This window comes from Sminthopsis crassicaudata, chromosome 2 (genome assembly GCF_048593235.1).
Source record: "Sminthopsis crassicaudata isolate SCR6 chromosome 2, ASM4859323v1, whole genome shotgun sequence".
Classification (NCBI taxonomy): domain Eukaryota; kingdom Metazoa; phylum Chordata; class Mammalia; order Dasyuromorphia; family Dasyuridae; genus Sminthopsis; species Sminthopsis crassicaudata.
The window spans coordinates 426,598,277-426,615,335 of NC_133618.1; the positions used below are offsets into that span (position 1 = coordinate 426,598,277).

General features: G+C 36.4%; 2 long non-coding RNA genes across 2 annotated transcripts in view; one reads left to right on the forward strand and one right to left on the reverse strand.

The window, feature by feature from the left end:
• The window catches only part of LOC141557025 (uncharacterized), a 271,787-nt gene that overhangs the window by 58,601 nt on the left and 196,127 nt on the right, over positions 1 to 17,059 (forward strand). The window lies entirely within an intron of this gene.
• Positions 1,591 to 10,349, reverse strand: LOC141557026 (uncharacterized). The gene is made up of 3 exons (XR_012486688.1): positions 10,197 to 10,349; positions 8,363 to 8,473; positions 1,591 to 3,129 (listed from the first exon to the last, which is right to left on the reverse strand). It is a non-coding gene; the product is annotated as an uncharacterized LOC141557026 (long non-coding RNA).

A 17,059-nucleotide genomic window follows, 5' to 3' on the forward strand; every position in this document is an offset into this window, starting at 1 on the left:
CCAAGAGTGTTGCAAAGGATTGATTTCTCCTAGTTCTCCTTGATATTATCATGTCTCTCAAAAAGTCCCCATTGCTAATCAACTGTGATTTAATCATTAGCAATGTTGAGTCCATTGGGATTTCATCCAAGGGATTAAGGTATATTTATTAAGTCCTTAGTATGTGTCCAACACTGCACTAAACTCTAGGGATATAGAAATGAAGCTGAGAACTGAGTGACTATATTCAAGGAGCTTATATTAGAATGTGGAAGGATCATACATTGCTGTTGAGGCATTTTAGACTCTTCATAACCCCATTATGTTTTCTTGGCAAAGATACTAGATTGGTTTGTAATTTATTTCTCCCTCTCATTTTAAAGGTGAGGAACTGAGGCAAACAAGGTTAAGTGACTGATCCAGGGTCAGACAGCTAGTAAGTGTTTGAGGCCAGATTGAACTCATGAAAATGAGTCTTCTTGATTCCCCCTAGTTGGTCTATAATACAAGTGGTTAAGGGGAGGTATATTTTGATTTGGAAAATTACAGAGATAGTGAGTGGAACTAGAGTATATTGATACATCCTTTCAGGGAGCAAGGGTGACATTCATTTAATTATGGTTCCAGAACTGCAAGAATTGGTGAGGAAAGAAGGTGAAGAGTGGTGGCAAAGCAGCTAGTGAGATGAAGAGAGTGGAAAAGGAATGTGAGCCATGTGGGCTGACCATGGTGGGCTCCCCAGTGCCTCACTTACTAATCAGTTTTGGACATAGTGAGAGTTCTGGACATGAAAGGGCTAACTTCTACAGGAACCTTAGGGGTAGATCTTCTAGTCCCCTGCTTCTTAAACTGGATTATAACCTCATATGAGGTCTTGTGGCTGAATGTGTCATGAAGTGATGATTATTATCAGTAAATATTTCATTTGTATAGTTATTTTACGTACACACATACCTGGGATCACGTAAAAATTTCTTGGGGGAAAAGGGATCTCCAGTGGAATACAGATGAGGAAACCTAGATCCCTTCAAGGACAACCTTAAATTCTTTGTCCTCTAAGAGAACTGTCCTGCTTCTTTACCCACCTATTTTTGCATTTATTTCACATGTACTTTGTATTTATTGATTTTGTTCCTCCTTCCTCATTCCCAGTCTCTCTCTTTCCATCTATATGAATTTTTTGTGAGCAGGGAAGGGATGAATGTACATGTGTACATAATAGCATCAGTATAAAATAGCATCATAAGACTTAGCAACGCAATGGATACTAGAGGTCATCTAAATCCAGTCTGTCTGATTTTAAAAATGAGGAAACCGAGGTCTCCACAACTTGCCCAAGATCACTCATGGTAGACCTGGGATCTGCATTCAGGGGCTATGACTCCCAAGCTACTCCTTGGAGGTCACACAGGTGGTAAATTAGGGCAGAGCTGGGATTTCAATCTAAGTGTCTTGACTCTGAAGTCAATGCTTCCCCCCCCCCGCATTTTTTAAAAATAGTTTTTATTTACCAGATATTTGCATGGGTAATTTTACAACATTGACAATTGCCAAACCTTTTGCTCCAATTTTCCCCTCCTTCCCCCTCCCCCCCCCACCGCAGATGGCAGGTCGACCAATACATGTTAAATATGTTAGTGTATAAATTAAATACAATATATGTATACATGACCAAACAGTTGTTTTGCTGAACAAAAAGTATCGGACTTTGAAACAGTGTACAATTAGCCTGTGAAGGAAATCCAAAATTCAGGCAGACAAAAATATAGAGATTGGGAATTCTATGTAGTGGTTCATAGTCATCTCCCAGAGTTCTTTCACTGGGTGTAGCTGGTTCAGTTCATTACTGCTCTATTGGAACTGATTTGTTCCATCTCATTGTTGAAGAGCGCCACATCCATCAGAATTGATCATCATATAGTATTGTTGTTGAAGTATACAACGATCTCCTGGTCCTGCTCATTTCACTCAGCATCAGTTCATGAAAGTCTCTCCAGGGCCTTTCTGAAATCCTCCTGTTGGTCATTTCTTACAGAACAATAATATTCCATAATATTCATATACCACAATTTAATGCTTCCCCTTTTACAGCATGGTCGTTCAGATCTATCTCTTTTGAATGGCAAACTTTACTGTAGCTGCCCTAGAGTACTCTAGAGCTCCCAACAATCAACACAATGTTAATTGCACCATAGAATCCAGGCCATAGTCTTTAAATGGGGAAAACAATTAGCACATTCATTAGAGTCCTCCATAGTTCCATCTTGAAGGTTGGTGATTTGTTTGTTTAAATAAGATTTTGTGTCTTGATTACCAAAGTCAATGTGTGAACATGTTTGCTACAAAACTGCTTACTGTGTTATCATCTATCACCCTTTCCTATCTAGGATTGATTCTCCCTAAGGGCAGCAGAGAACACTTTGTAAATCCATTTATTTGGTCCTATTTTTCTACTTTTGATGTTGAACCTAATAATTTGTTTTAATTAAGATGTTCTGCCATCATGAAAATCATTAGCGTCTTAGCTTTGATAGCCATGTGCATGTATTTACCATCTAGACCCTCTGGAGAGAGAGTTGAGATTGGCAGTTCAATTTCAGGAAGTGAATTTAAACTGAAGTCCATCGAAACCAAATGAGATGTCCAGGGGCTAATCCTACTTTAGAATCAATAGTGGTATCCAGGGTTGGATTATTATGCACCATTGGAAGATTATGCACAATTCACAAATTGAATTTTCTTTTTTTTTTTTCCCCCTGAAGTTCTTCACTTGGATCCTTTCCTCTATATTGTAAATTGATCCTTCACAGCTCACAAACAGCTTTTTCTCTTTAAGTTTACCTCTCTTAAAAAAGAAAACACACATACACACATTAATGCCGCACAAAGAAACTCCACAAGAAGACCAAGCCATCTTGGCTATCCCTGGCTCACAGACCATCTTGTGCACAATCTGGTTTCAGTCAGCCCCAAATGAGTGTTGAAGATTCAATTGTTTTCTTCTAGGAAAAAATAAGTAAACAAGTTTATTTTCTCTTTCTTTCCAACAAATTTCTTCTGTGGGTAATGATTATGATTTTAGAATGCTATCCTGGTCCAGAAAATTTTGCAATTCAATGACCTCATCTTCATGGATTTAGATTCTGTGGCCTTAAAAAAAAAGCATGTAAGATTAATTTGGGGGGATATTTGGAACAATTGATACTAATTAATCTCTTTTGATATTTCTTTGGTTCTCAACTTGTTGATTTAAAGGCATTTGTTTTTATAACTGATTATGTTAAAACAGTTTCTTGGACAGCATTCAGCACTTGGTATTTAAATAAAGTTTCATTTGGCTTTGTGCTCTTTGAGTTATTATTTTTCTGTTTCTTTATATTGTTCTAATGTTTCAGAGTTAAAGTGGTGATTCTTTACAAACACCATTTATCCGGTCAATCGTAATCACCGAACCTAGTATTGAAACTATGATCCCATTCCCCATGGCCAGGAAACCTGATGATATTTCCCCCATATAGAGGAGGAGTAATTTTCACAAATGTTCCTTTGGCTGCGGGAAGAGCTGGTAACCAGCAGTTTTGGCACCTTGGGCAAGCAGCAACCCCACTGAGGTAAACAGCATGAAATGTACCCAAAATCAACTTTGTAATTTATGTTTTGAAAATAATAAAAGAAGTGATTAAGACAAACTCAATTAAGCAAGAAGGAAAATTAATTATTATAGTGGCTCACAGATGGGTTTAACTAACAATTCATGCATATCTAGTAGTTTTTATATTTTGAAGAATTCTTTTTCTCTAATTACATGCTATCTTAATTGTTTTTATACATGCTGAAGTAGGGTAGGTGATATAAGTGTCCATTGGATTTTGGCACCATAGGACAAAACCCTGGTACCCTTTCTGTTTATAATTGACTTCTAGCATGGCCTACGGGGGATTGATAGTGAGGAATTACTAACTCTTTCTGATGTCTGTAGTGTATTTTCATGACTCCTATGATGAGGAAATTTAATTTTTCCAGAGTTTAATAGTCCAGGCCCTTGACCCCATTCTTTTGCACTTTCTCCTAATAATGCATATGAAATGAGTTTGTTTTTGTTTTTTGTTTTTTAATTATGTTTAACTGACTCATTATAGCCTTCCTTAGTGTAGGTGTATATCTTAGTAGAGGAGAGAAGGCTGGAAGGTTCTATCAGATCTTACTGCCTATCCACACCTAAATAACTTATATATTCTTTTCTCCCCCACTTAATACTTTATTTTTTTCCCCAATACATGGCAAGATAGTTTACATTATTCATTTTTGTAAGATTTTGAATCCCAAATTTCCCTCCTCTCTTATTCTTCCCCCTCTCCAAGACAGCAAGTAATCTGATATAGGTTATACATGTACAATCATTTTAAATATATTTCCATGTTAGTCATGTTGTGAAAGAAAAATCAGAACAAAATGGAAAAACCAAGGAAAGAAAAAACAAAAATAAAACCAAGGTGAAAATAGGATGTTTCTATCTGCATTCAGTCTTCACAGTTCTCTCTTTGCATATGGGTGGCATTTCCTATCCCTGTTGGAATTGCCTTGGAATGCTATATTGCTGAGAAGAGCTAAATCTATCATAGTTGACTGTCACACAGTCTTGCTGTTACTGTGTCCAAGGTTCTGGTTCTTCTCACTTCACTCAACATCAGTTCATCTAAGTGTTTGCAGGCTTTTCTGAAATCATTTCTTATGGAACAATAGCATTCCATTACATTTAAATATATAACTTATTCAGCCATTCCCCAATTGATGGGTGTCCATTCAGTTTTCTATTCCTTGCCATCACAAAAATAGTTGTTACAAACATTTTTTGCACATGTTAGTCCTTTTCCATCTTTTATGATCTCTTTGGGATATAGACCTAGTCTGGCATGACAGGATCAATACCTTAAATATTCTTAAACTTGAAGGAGAGAATTGAGTTCATTACCTATAAAAGACTTTAGCTCACAGACTCTGTTCTTGAATACTTGGAGAAATACATGATCCCATCCATACAGATACTTTATCTACCACTGCAGGTGCCATTCTTTCTCATACTGTTCTTGTTGTATTATTGTTGTATGTGTTTATTTTGTTGCTATTGTTGTATGTGTTTATTTTTAGATCTTGGTTCTCCCTATATCACCTATGCTGAAAAGGCTGTAGGATTCATTGCTGTTGATTGCCATGGAAGCTTTGACTACCTCTGTTTTTAGCCTGGGGTAGTTTGTCCCTTGTTAGCCAATTTGATGTCACCTCTGCTCATAGGCATGTGTGTAGTGTATGTTATCATTTTGATTCTGGTCTTAATAAAGACACCTGATTTACTTTAGTCCTCCTGCAGCACAGGACTGTAAAACTCAAGCAATTCATCAGCCTTGGCCTCCCTAGTATCAAGAATTATAAGCATCTGCTACCATGCCTGGCTCTTGCCTTTCTGTATATCCTCTATTGAGGATTTGTCCATGTGTAGGAAGATTTATTCATTTCTTGTGTGTAGAGATGTGCTATACAGGGCTGAATTGATAAATTCAATAGTATGATAGGGAAATTTTTTCAACCACTTTGTTTTTCTGTGTGGATGGTTAGAATGGCTTCTTTTGAATTAAAATGACTCTATGAAAGAATAAATCATATTATTTTAAATCTTGCATTTTAGGGATCAATATTTACTACCCCTTTATATGTATTTTGTATTATTGACACCAGAAAGGTCTGTTTAGGGTACTTATTTGTACCCATTGAACTCTTTGGCAGACGAGGTACTCACAGAATTATGGTAGGTTTTGTTATTTATTCTACTGGTCACTACCAAAGGGTGACACTGACACAATTACTCAAGTTACTAGACCCCTATCCTCAGTTGGGGTACTTTATTAGTTTCTTCTTCTGTAAGATGGAAGCTATCATCACATCTATCTCCCAGCATAAAGCTGAAGCTAAAATAAGATACTATCCACAATGTGTGTAGCACAGTGGCTGGCATATAATACATGCTATCCAAATATTAGATATTATTATTATTTTCTGATAGAAAGGGAATTGTCCACTCTTCTGGGGCAGAGATTCTGAATTCAAGGGAGCATCACCTAAATTCACTTTTAAAAAACCAATATTAAATAAAAATCTGTGTATTTTTAGGGCAAGGTATATAAAGTCAGCCAGTCAATAAACATTTATTAATACCTACTATGTGCCAACCACTGTGCTAAATGTCAAGGATACAAAAAAAGGCAACAGACAGTTCAATCCATAATCTAATGGAGTAATGGAGTAAATCTAATGGAGTGATGCTAAAGAAAGCTAATGTGATTCTAGGACATATTAATAGAAACAGAGTATCAGAGTGAGCTGATAGTTCTATTGAACTCAGACTGCATCTGTTTAATTTTAGGATTTTCTTCCATTTTAGGAGGATATTGACAAAATTGAAGTATATCCCCAGAAAAGCAAGCAGGGAAATGAGGTAATTGTAATTTCTACGTGGGAGTCATTAGAGGGAAATAAAAAAAAAGTTTCACTAGAGAAGAGTAAACTTAGGAGGAGATGCTAGCAAACTTTAAATATATGAAGGGGTATCATGTGGAAAGGGGACTAATCCATCTCTTGTTCTGCTTAGCTTCAGAAGGCAGGGTAAATAAATCTCCTGAGCAGATCTACCTGATGTCAGTAGTCATATGTCAGAAAGTACATGTGAAAGGGTCAAGAATACTGACTCCTGGAAAGCAAGGTTTTAAATAATATGGTTTGCTCTTTTATGGAATCATTGGAATTAAAAAGAAGTCATTCTAACTATTTGTGCCTACGAATAAAATGGCTGAAAAAATTTCCCAGATATGAAGTTGAATTATTCCACTAATCCATATACATATTTGCAATAAACAATGGGGAGAGACAATGGAGTAGTGGATGGAAGATGTAGAGATTTAGGCTTGGCAGAAGGGAAAACAAACAAACAAACATACTCATTAGACCTATCTAAAAGTAGAAGGGGCTATCAAAGGGGCAATGGATTCCCCCCCCCCCCCCATCCCCAGAGTTATCCAAGCAAAGATTGGATAATAACATAGGTGATGTTAAGAGAGGGACTTCTTGGTCAGGAATTGATTGCATCAGATGGTCTCTAAGATCTTTTTCATCTCAAAGATTCAATGATTCTGTGAATCTTCAATCTTTTCCTAATGGCTGATTCCTTAATGTCTATAAATATGCCCCCCTCTTCCATTCTCAAAAACAAACAAACCCCAAAAAGTAAACAAACCAAAAATCCCTTTCCCTTGATCCTCCTGTCCTCATTGTATTCCTTAGCTCTCCTCCATTTCATGGCTAAACTTCTTGAGAAAGAAGTCTACAATTAGTACCCCATTTCCTTTTTTCAAACACTTTTAAAACAACCTCTTCTGACCTTATTTAACTGAAACTGCTCCCTCCAAAGTTACCAATGATCTCGTCAATCTAATAGTCTTTTCTCAATACTCATCTTTCTTGACCTCTCTTCAGCCTTTGACACTATTAATTTTCTCTTTAGGTTTTCATGACATTTACATAATTCTTTGCTGGTTCTCCTACCTGTATGATGGTTCCTTCTACATTTTTTTTAAGTTTTAAAAATTTTTAATTTTTTTCATTTGCTATATCTTTACACTTGTTAAGTACGGGTGTTCTACAAGAGTCTGACCTGGGTCCTCTTCACATCTCCTTTATTTTTTCACTTTGTAATCTCATCAGGTCCTTTGCATTCAATGATCATCTCCATGCTGATGATTTTTGGATCTGTCCAGCCCTACCCTATTTTCTGACCTCCAGTCTTCATCTCTTAACTGCTTATTAGATGTTTCTGGCTAGTTAGATACATTAAACTCAATACATCCATAATTAAAATGATTATTATCTTTCTTCCTCAAACTTACTCTTCTTCTGAACCTACTTATTATTGTGGAGAGTATCACAATCCTTCCAGTCACTCCACTCAGAAACTTGGATATCATGTCCAACTCCTTAATCTCTACTCCCCCAAGCCTCCTTTTCCAACCAGTTGTCATGTCATTTCTACCTTTCACATATCTCAGTCCATTCTCTCCTTGGACATTGCCATCATTCTGTTTTAGGCCCTCATAATCTCATGCTTTGATTGGCTTGCTAGTGGTTCTGCCTGCTTCATCTCTCCCCACTGCAGTATGTCCTTCACTCAGCTGTCAAATTGTTTTCTAAAATATAAATTTGAATATGTAATTTCCTATTCAATTAACCTTAATGTCTCTTGTTACCTCCAAGATCAAATCCAAAACCTCTATTTGGCTTTCAAAGCCTTTCATCAATGTTCCCTTCCAACCTTTTCAGCTTTCTTGTGTTATACTACCTTTCACATCCTCTGTCATTCAATAACACTGGCTTTCTTGTCTTCTCCCATTACACTTCATCTTCCAACTCAGAGCATTGCATGCCATATCCCCCATTAAACTGTGAGCTCCTGAAAAAAAAAAAAAAAAGGACTGGTTTTTATCTGTCATTGTGACCTTAGCACATAATAGGAGCTTAATAAATGCTTATTGATTAACTTATTGAATCTCCCATTTGTTAAATCTGATGGCTTGTTGATTTATCTACAACATTCATTGTTGTTGGTTGTCTCTTCTTCCAAGTTTTTCTTTTACCTTTAATAATATTGTTGGTTTTCTGGTTTGACTGTGCCTTCTTGGTCAACTTTCCTATTTCCTATTTCATTCATTGTTCCTCTCTCTAGAGAGATATTCCTCTATTTGTCCTGAATCCTCTTTTCCTTTCTCTTTATCCTTTCTTCCTCAGTAATTCTCATCTACATTCATTTTTTCAAGGCCAATCACTCCAAAATCTATTTTCCATCCTTAGTCTGTAGTAATTTCAGTTCAATCTTGTTAAATCCCTGATGTTCATTTTCATCTGGATGTTCCTGGTCAAAATAGACCTTATCTTTTTTCTTTCCAAAGGTGCCTTCTTCTTCAAAGCCCTGTTCCTATAGATGTACCATTGATACTTTCAATCATAAAACTTACTGACTCTTCTTTTACTTATCTAGTCAACCACAGTCTTCTATCTATTTTTACTTCCCTGGTATCTTTCACATCCTCTTATCTTAGTTCTCTTGTTTCCACTCAATGAAGTTGTAAAGATATTTTCTACATCATCTGGATTTGGGCATCTTGGGACTTACAGTGCTAATATAATCCTAGTTCAGGGTTTCATCAGATCTTGCCTAGACTATTATCATGGCCTCCTAACTTGTCTCTTTATCTCTCATCACTCTACCTTCTCCAATCCTTCAGATGCCAAAGCTGCTGAAGTAACATACCAAAAGTTCAACTCTAACTATACTGCTTTCACTGAAAAATATTCAGAAGCTTTATAGTATTCTATTCCTTAGCCATTAGCTTTGTATTTAAGAACTTTCACAATCCAGTTCCAATCTATTCCAGCCTTGTTTGACTCCCATTATTACCCTTTTTATATACACTCTACATTCCAGCCAAACTGGCCAACTAATTTTTTCTAAAATTTGTCTTGCCCTCTTCAGCTCACATGTGTTGTGTGTAGTCTCTACCCCATAGCTAGAGCATCACCCTTCTTATATCATTTGGGATCATATTTCCTTCAAGTCTCAGCTCAAGAAATTCTTTATCTGATTTTTAAGGTTGAAAGTGTTCCCTCCCATCGACCTCAATATTCCTTGGAGCTCTTTATTTCCCCTATCATTCCAAATGTTATATAATACTTGCAGTCACAAAGCAAGAACTGAAGGGGACCTTAGAAGCAGTGTACCCCAGTCTTCTCACTTTACAGATGAGAAGACTTAGTCCCAGGGGTGTTAAATGACTTGCCCAAATTTACACAGGCGATGAGTAACAAAGCAGGGTGAGAAGCCCTGTGCTTAGACCCACAATCTACTAATCTTTCAGCCAGCTGGCCCTACTGTCCCTGCCTTGTTCTGTGCTCTTTATCATACTTGTCTCCATCTAGCAGAATGGATCTTCCAAAGAGTACTGAGAGCCACTGTTGTCTCAGAGCCTGGAGCCTCTTATACATGTAAAGATTCAGATTGGACTGTTGCTTTGTTTCATTTCTTCCTCAGAGCACAATAGCATACCCTGCAGAGCCATGGGGGAAGAAAACCCTCCTCCCTCTTTGCCCCACCCGTCCTGTTTCTTCAGGCAACTCACCCCAGAAAATATTGGTGTCATTCAGGAGATATTTTGCTGCTCCTGTATTGTTCAGGTTCAGTGGCTGGAGAATGTACACAGTTTTAACTCTGGTCTGAACTGGTTCACGAGGTGTTTTTTGAAAAACTTCCCTTGGGTTCACTGTTTAGTTAAAAAAAGAAAAGAATGTTTCAGCAAATTAATGTGATTTGTTTGCAGTTATTGGTTTACAATTTGATTCAGTTAGCTTCTGATTTGACTGAATTTTTCCTAGTTCAGGAGGAGCATTGTTCATCTGTCAGGAGCAGCCTCCATGACTCCTTCTTGAAGCCTGAGCCTCCTTCAGAGCAGCAGCAGCTGTGGGACTTCTCAGAGGACACACATAGTGTTTGATCTCACCCTATCTCTCTGACTTTGTTCCTGAATAGGGCTCAGAGCTGAAATAATTAGGCTGCCAATTAGGGCGGCCAAGTCCAGCAGCACAAAGAATGCAGAGAGAAGCTAGTGGTCTGTCTCCTCAGTCCCTTGTTCCCTGTCAACAAACCTATGGGGCTAATGATGTCTTTACAGCCATTCTTGTTGGATTCTGAAATTAGTGAACAAATAAATTGACACATACTTTTTGAGGCACTACTTGTTCTATAAAATCATGGATTTAGACTTGAAAGGCACCTTAGAAACCAGTGAGTCATATGCCCTGATTTTATAGATGACTCAGAGGGATTAAGTGAATTGGCCAGGGTCATGCTTTTAGCAGGCATCTGAGGCAGGATTAAAATTCAGGTCTTCCTCTCTTCAATGCTAAGCAGTTTATCCATTGTGCTGCTTAAGCAACCAAATAATCAAGGCAAAGACCTGTGTGTAAAGTGTAAATACTGTAAAGTAGTTTGAGACCACAGGACATCAGTTGGTCAATTCAGCAAACATTTATTACAAGATAAGAATTTGCCCCCAAGGAGCTTACGTCCTAACAAAGAATGCCGCAGGGAGAGTATTCTGAGATTCTTTGTTGTTGTTGTGTCCAGCTCTAATGAAGTCATTTGAGGTTTAGCAAAGATATTGGAGTGTTTTCCCATTTCCTTCTCCAGCTTTTTGTCCGGTGAGAAACTTGAGGCAAACAGGATGAAGTGACTTGCCTAGGCTCCCACAGTTAGTAAGTGTGTGAGGCTAGATTTGAATTCAGGATAATGATTCTTCTTGATTCATGAGGTCAGCTTTCTATCCACTGCATCAGCTACTTGTGCCAGTAGAAATTCTAGATTATCACAATGAAATTCAGTTTTATGAATAATGAACTTGAGGCCCAGAGTTTGTTTGTTTGTTTGTTTGTTTTTTAATACACATAATTGGTCTAAATTCAAGTCTCTCTTCTATAAAACAGTAAACAGACTTCCAGTCCAGGGCTCTTTTTGATGATCAGTCTTTATTAGTAGCCAAGCATCACTGGGAATTAGGATTCAGTTAGTAAATTTCTGGCATCCATTCTCCTCTATGTACTTTATTTTGAACAAACTGAACTGTCCCCTAACTCTCTTTTCTACCTCCTGTGTATTCATGCAAAGTGTCCCCATACCTGGAACCTCATTTCTTCCACTCTCTGTTGACATTGTTGTCTCTCTGTTGACATTTTTCTTTTCCTTTAAGGCACAGCTTTCCCTGACAGTCAACGTTGCATGAAATTAATCTTTCTCTCCAAATTTTCTTAGGATATTTTTATTTGGTTAGCATAATGTAAAAGAAAGAACTTTTGCCTTTGTAGTCACACAAACTGAATTTAAAGCTCACCTCTGACACTTGGGACTTGTGAAACTGTAGACAAGTTATTTAACTCCCCTGGCTTCAATTTTTCTATTTGTAAAACAAAGATCTTGGACAAATGGACTCTGAGATGCCTTCTAACTCTGCCTCTTCTCAGCTCTTATAATAATCTCCCTTGAAGTATGTTGTTTGTGTGTATCTTATCTCCCTATTATATTATGAGTTTCTTGTGAGAACTAGCAAGAGTTATTCACATTTTTATCCAGAGCTGTCTATTAAGTAGATGCTTAATCAGTATTTGTAGATTGGACTTGAATTATCTGAGCTAAATTAAAAGCTCATTTTGGTCAGAGACCTGTTACTGCATATTTTAGAAACAGAAAGTGGAGAAATAAGAGTTATTGGTTGAGACCTTTTTGCCTCTGTGGAGAAATTTTATTTAGTTGTAGCAGCAGAAATATTTAGGTTTCACAGAGAGCTTCATCTAGGGTTTTGTGATTCTCATGGTGTATATTGATATGGATCTGAGATTCCTGTTGTATGATATTGGTACATGCATCATGGGACTGATTCAAGATGACTTTGGGTAGCTGCCCATCAAGGTTCCACGCCACTGGGCCTTGTTAACTGAACTGGCAACTGCTGAACATTCCAAAGGCATTAGGAAGAGACAAGGCAGTTTGAAAAGTGAAGGAGTCAAAGTATAACTTTTGGGCTGCCTCCAACTCTGATGCATGGATTGAGTATCATTATTTCCCGTCTTTTCCAGTAATCACCTCCTCTGGGTGCCCTGGGTATTGTGTTTTTCTGGGCACAAAGAAGAATTGGTTGTGATTTCATTTATGCATTTTCTTTCTTTCATTCATTCATTCACCAAGTACTTGAAGGGAATTTTCTGTGAGTAAAGCACCATAGTGAATGATGGATAGTGATTTTTAAAAGCCATTGGTTACTTGCCATTAAGAAGCTTATAATGTCTATCTTTTTTATAGCTTTTTATTTACAAAACATATGCATGGGTCATTTTTCAACATTGACCCTTGCAAAACCTTGTGTTTTAACTTTCCCCCTCCTTCCCCTCACCCCATCCCCTAGATGGCAGGTAGTCCAATACATGTTAAATATGTTAAAGTATATGTTAAATACAATATATATATATATATGCATATAAATATATGCACACATATTTATACAGTTATCTTAGCAAGTCTTAGTGAGGGTTGTGTCCATTTTCAAATTCACAACCATCTTTATTCACATTTATTATCAGTTTTGAACCTTACCTTAACTCTGGGAGTACACTTTCAGGTGTTATAGGCATTTTCACCTCCATTCTCAAGTAAAGAAACTGATAGATAAGTAAATTGGTTTATTAATAGTCACATAGCTAGCAAATTTATACTTTGGTGAGTCAGGATTCAAACCTGGATCTTTGCTATTCCGTACCTGCCTGATACTATCTTTTGCAAAAACTTTGCATGAAGTCTTTTTTTTTTTTTTTTTTTTTTTTTTTGTAGTGGCAAGGAACTGAAAATTGAATGGATGCCCCATCAGTTGGGGAATGACTGAATAAGTTATGGTATATGCATATAAGAAATGATTAGCAGGCTGATTTCAGAAAAATTCCAGAAAGACTTACATGAACTGATTTTAAGTGAAGTGAGCAGGATTACTTGTACACAGCAGCAACAAGATTATGTGATGATCTATGATGGACTTGGCTCTTTTCAACAATGTGGAGATTCAAGGCAATTCCAAAGTGCCATTCACATCCAGAAAGAGAACTATAGAAACTGAATATGGATCAGAGCATAGTATTTTCACTTTTTGTTGTAGTTATTTGCTTGCTTTTTTTCCATGTTTTTTTCCCTTTTGATCTGATTTTTCTTGTGCAACATGATAAATATGGAAATATGTTTAGAAGAATTGCATATATTTAACCTGTATCTAATTGCTTGTTGTCTTGGGTGGAAAGAGAGGAAGAAAAATTTGGAACACAAGATTTTGCAAAGGTAAATGTTGAAAACTATCTTTGAATGTATTTAGAAAAATAAAATACTATTAAAAAACAACTTTGCATGAGACAGAATCACTTGCCAATGCTGCTTCCTCTATTCTGTTTTCTTTAAATCCATATTTATTATGATGTTGTCCTTACAGCTTGGAACCATGATTCTGGACTTCAGGTCATGAGTACAGTCAACACTTTGAAATTGTTTAACTAGATCTCTGTAGCACAGTATTTTGCTTATACTTTTAGATAAATTTGGATCACATCCTCTCATCCAGTTTATATATGCATATATATATACATATAAATTATATCATTTATAACTTGTATATATGTATGTATATATACATATATTGTATTTAACATATACTTTAACATATTTAACATGTATTGGACTACCTGCCATCTAGGGGAAGAGGTGGGAGGAAGGAGGGAAAAAGTTGGAACAGAAGTTTTTGCAAGGGTCAATGTTGAAAAATTATCCATTCATATGTTTTGTATATAAAAAAAAAGCTATAATAAAAAATAGAAAAATCAAAATAACCAAAAAAATTTATATCATTTAGTATATGTACATACATATATAAATTATATCATTTGTTATATATTTATTATACTATATAACACAATTATATTATATTTGGAATTTATATATTTATTTCTACATTTACATGATCATTTCTATATATTTATATGTTTACAAAGAGCTATACTTATATTAATTCATTCAAGTCTCATGGAAACTGTGAGATAAGATTATCTCTATTTTACACATGAATAAACTGAGGCTTAAAAAGGAGAAATAACATGTAAATAGCTATTTAGAATCAGAGGCAGTATTTGAACTGTCTTCCTTACTCCAAATCTATATCCTTTCTCTTTGTTCCATTGCTCTTCCATTAGATACTGTGCAAGGAACTGAAAATACACAGTTTAGATAAGAGTAGCTATCAGCAATCACCTATTCCAACAATAAACATTTATTTAATGCCTATTATGTGCCCCTATATTAGGCGTTTTTAGTCTAGGAAGGTATAGATCAGTGTAACACAAAGCATTAAATGAGAAGTCTCACCAGGGGCCATTCTTCTCCTGTGTAAGGAACACCATGGAATCATACATATCCTGCCCTGTTTCTTAAAGAAGGGATCATTTTGTCTATCAGTGCCCAGTGCCCTTTGGAATAAAAGAATTGAAGATAACCAAGAAGTAGTTTTTTTTGTTTTGTTTTGTTTTGTTTTTTTTTTTAATTGTATAATTATCAAGAGAATGGGAGAAATGCAAATGCTTTGTCCAAGGGTTATGTTAGATTTTCCAAGGCATGTGGTTTTGGGTATGGGCTGGAGGGACAATAGAGATCCTGCTGAGATCTAGGTTAGTGACACCCAATGCTATAGGCTGTGAACTGCAACTGACCAGCAACATTGGTGAGATAAATAAAAGGATTATAGGACTTCATCCACATGGACCATAGTTATGAATGGTGGACCCTATAACACTGCTGAAACAGCAACCCAAATATGTTACTTTTATTATTTATTTATTGATCATCAGGCTCCCTTTATTTATTTTTATCTTTCATTGTATTTATTATTATTATCAAACCTTTCATTGTGTGTGACACACATAGACATCATTCCATGGCATTGTAGATAAATCAATACTTATATAGTGTCTCCTACGTGCCAGGCATTGTGCTAAGTACTTTTTTATAAATGTTATCTAATTTGACCCTTACAACAATCCTGCAAAGTAAAATGCTATTATTATTCCTACATTACAGTTGAAGAAATTGAGGCAAATTTAAACTTAAGTAACTTGCCCAGGACCATGCAGCTGGTATTTGAGGTCAAATCTGAACTCAAGTCTTCATGTTTCCAGCCCTAGCTCTCTATCTACAACGCTATCAGCTGCCTGGTAGAAAGAGTAATGAATTTAGAATCAAGAAGAAGCAGGGGGGAATCCTGCCTTGGATACTTATTAACTATGTAACACTGCACTGGACAAGTCATTTTTCCTCTCTGGGCATCAGTTTTCTCATCTGCAAAATGGGGATAAAAAGATGGTATAAGGACTTAATTCATCATGTTGCCAGCACCAAAAGAGATATTAACATACTATTCAAATTGTAAAGCCCTATATAAATGCAAATATTTATTATAAATATTGTCATATGCAGTTTCAGTTAGTTGATTGCCATTAGTTAATTGATTGGCAAGCATTTATTAAGCACTTACTACATGCCAGGAACCATCTTAAGCATTGGGTATACTAAGACAAAAATAAAACAGTCTTTTTTGTACCCTCACCTTCAAAAACCTCTAGCCTGTAGAGCCCTCCTCAAATTCAAGGGACAATTTCCCTTTCTCCTCTTTCCCCTCACTTATCACACATGTGCATTAAACTCTGAGGTTACTAAAGTACATTTTTTTTTTTTTGAGTCAACTTCCCTCCCTGTGGAGCCCAACTTCTTATCTCTTAGTCATAATTATAATCCTTCTTGCTCTCATCTTTTTCCAAGACTTTTTTTCCCTCCCTTCTAAGGGACCCAGGCTGCTTTGCTGTGGGCTCAGATAACCAGTAACTAATCCCTGGAATGTTGCCACATTCTCTACCAAGCTTGGGGAGGGGATAGGAGGGCAGACTAGACAGCTTTCCTTAAGCCACTAGGTATATCATCAAGCTTCATTTTCAGATGCCCAGGTCTGCCCCCAACTCCAATCTTTTCAGGCATTTGAGTCTTGTTTGGCTCCTTTAAAATATCCTTGGAGGGCTCCCTGTAGGAATAGGCTATACTGAGTAGCTCTCATTCATCTAATTGAAAATAGATTAGGGCATTTTTAAATGGTTCTAGGTGATTCTGTCTCTTCCCTCCTCATCTTCTTTCTCAAATGTACATTAGAAAGCTTCCAACATAGTTGTGGACCTCACTCTTCTTTATTTATTTATATAAATTTTATAATTATAACATTTTTTTGACAGTACATATGCATAGGTAATTTTTTACAACATTATCCCTTGTACTCCCTTCTGTTACGAATTTTCCTCTCCTTCCCTCCACCCCCTCCTCTAGATGGCAGGCATTCCCATACATGCTAAATATGTTATAGTATAT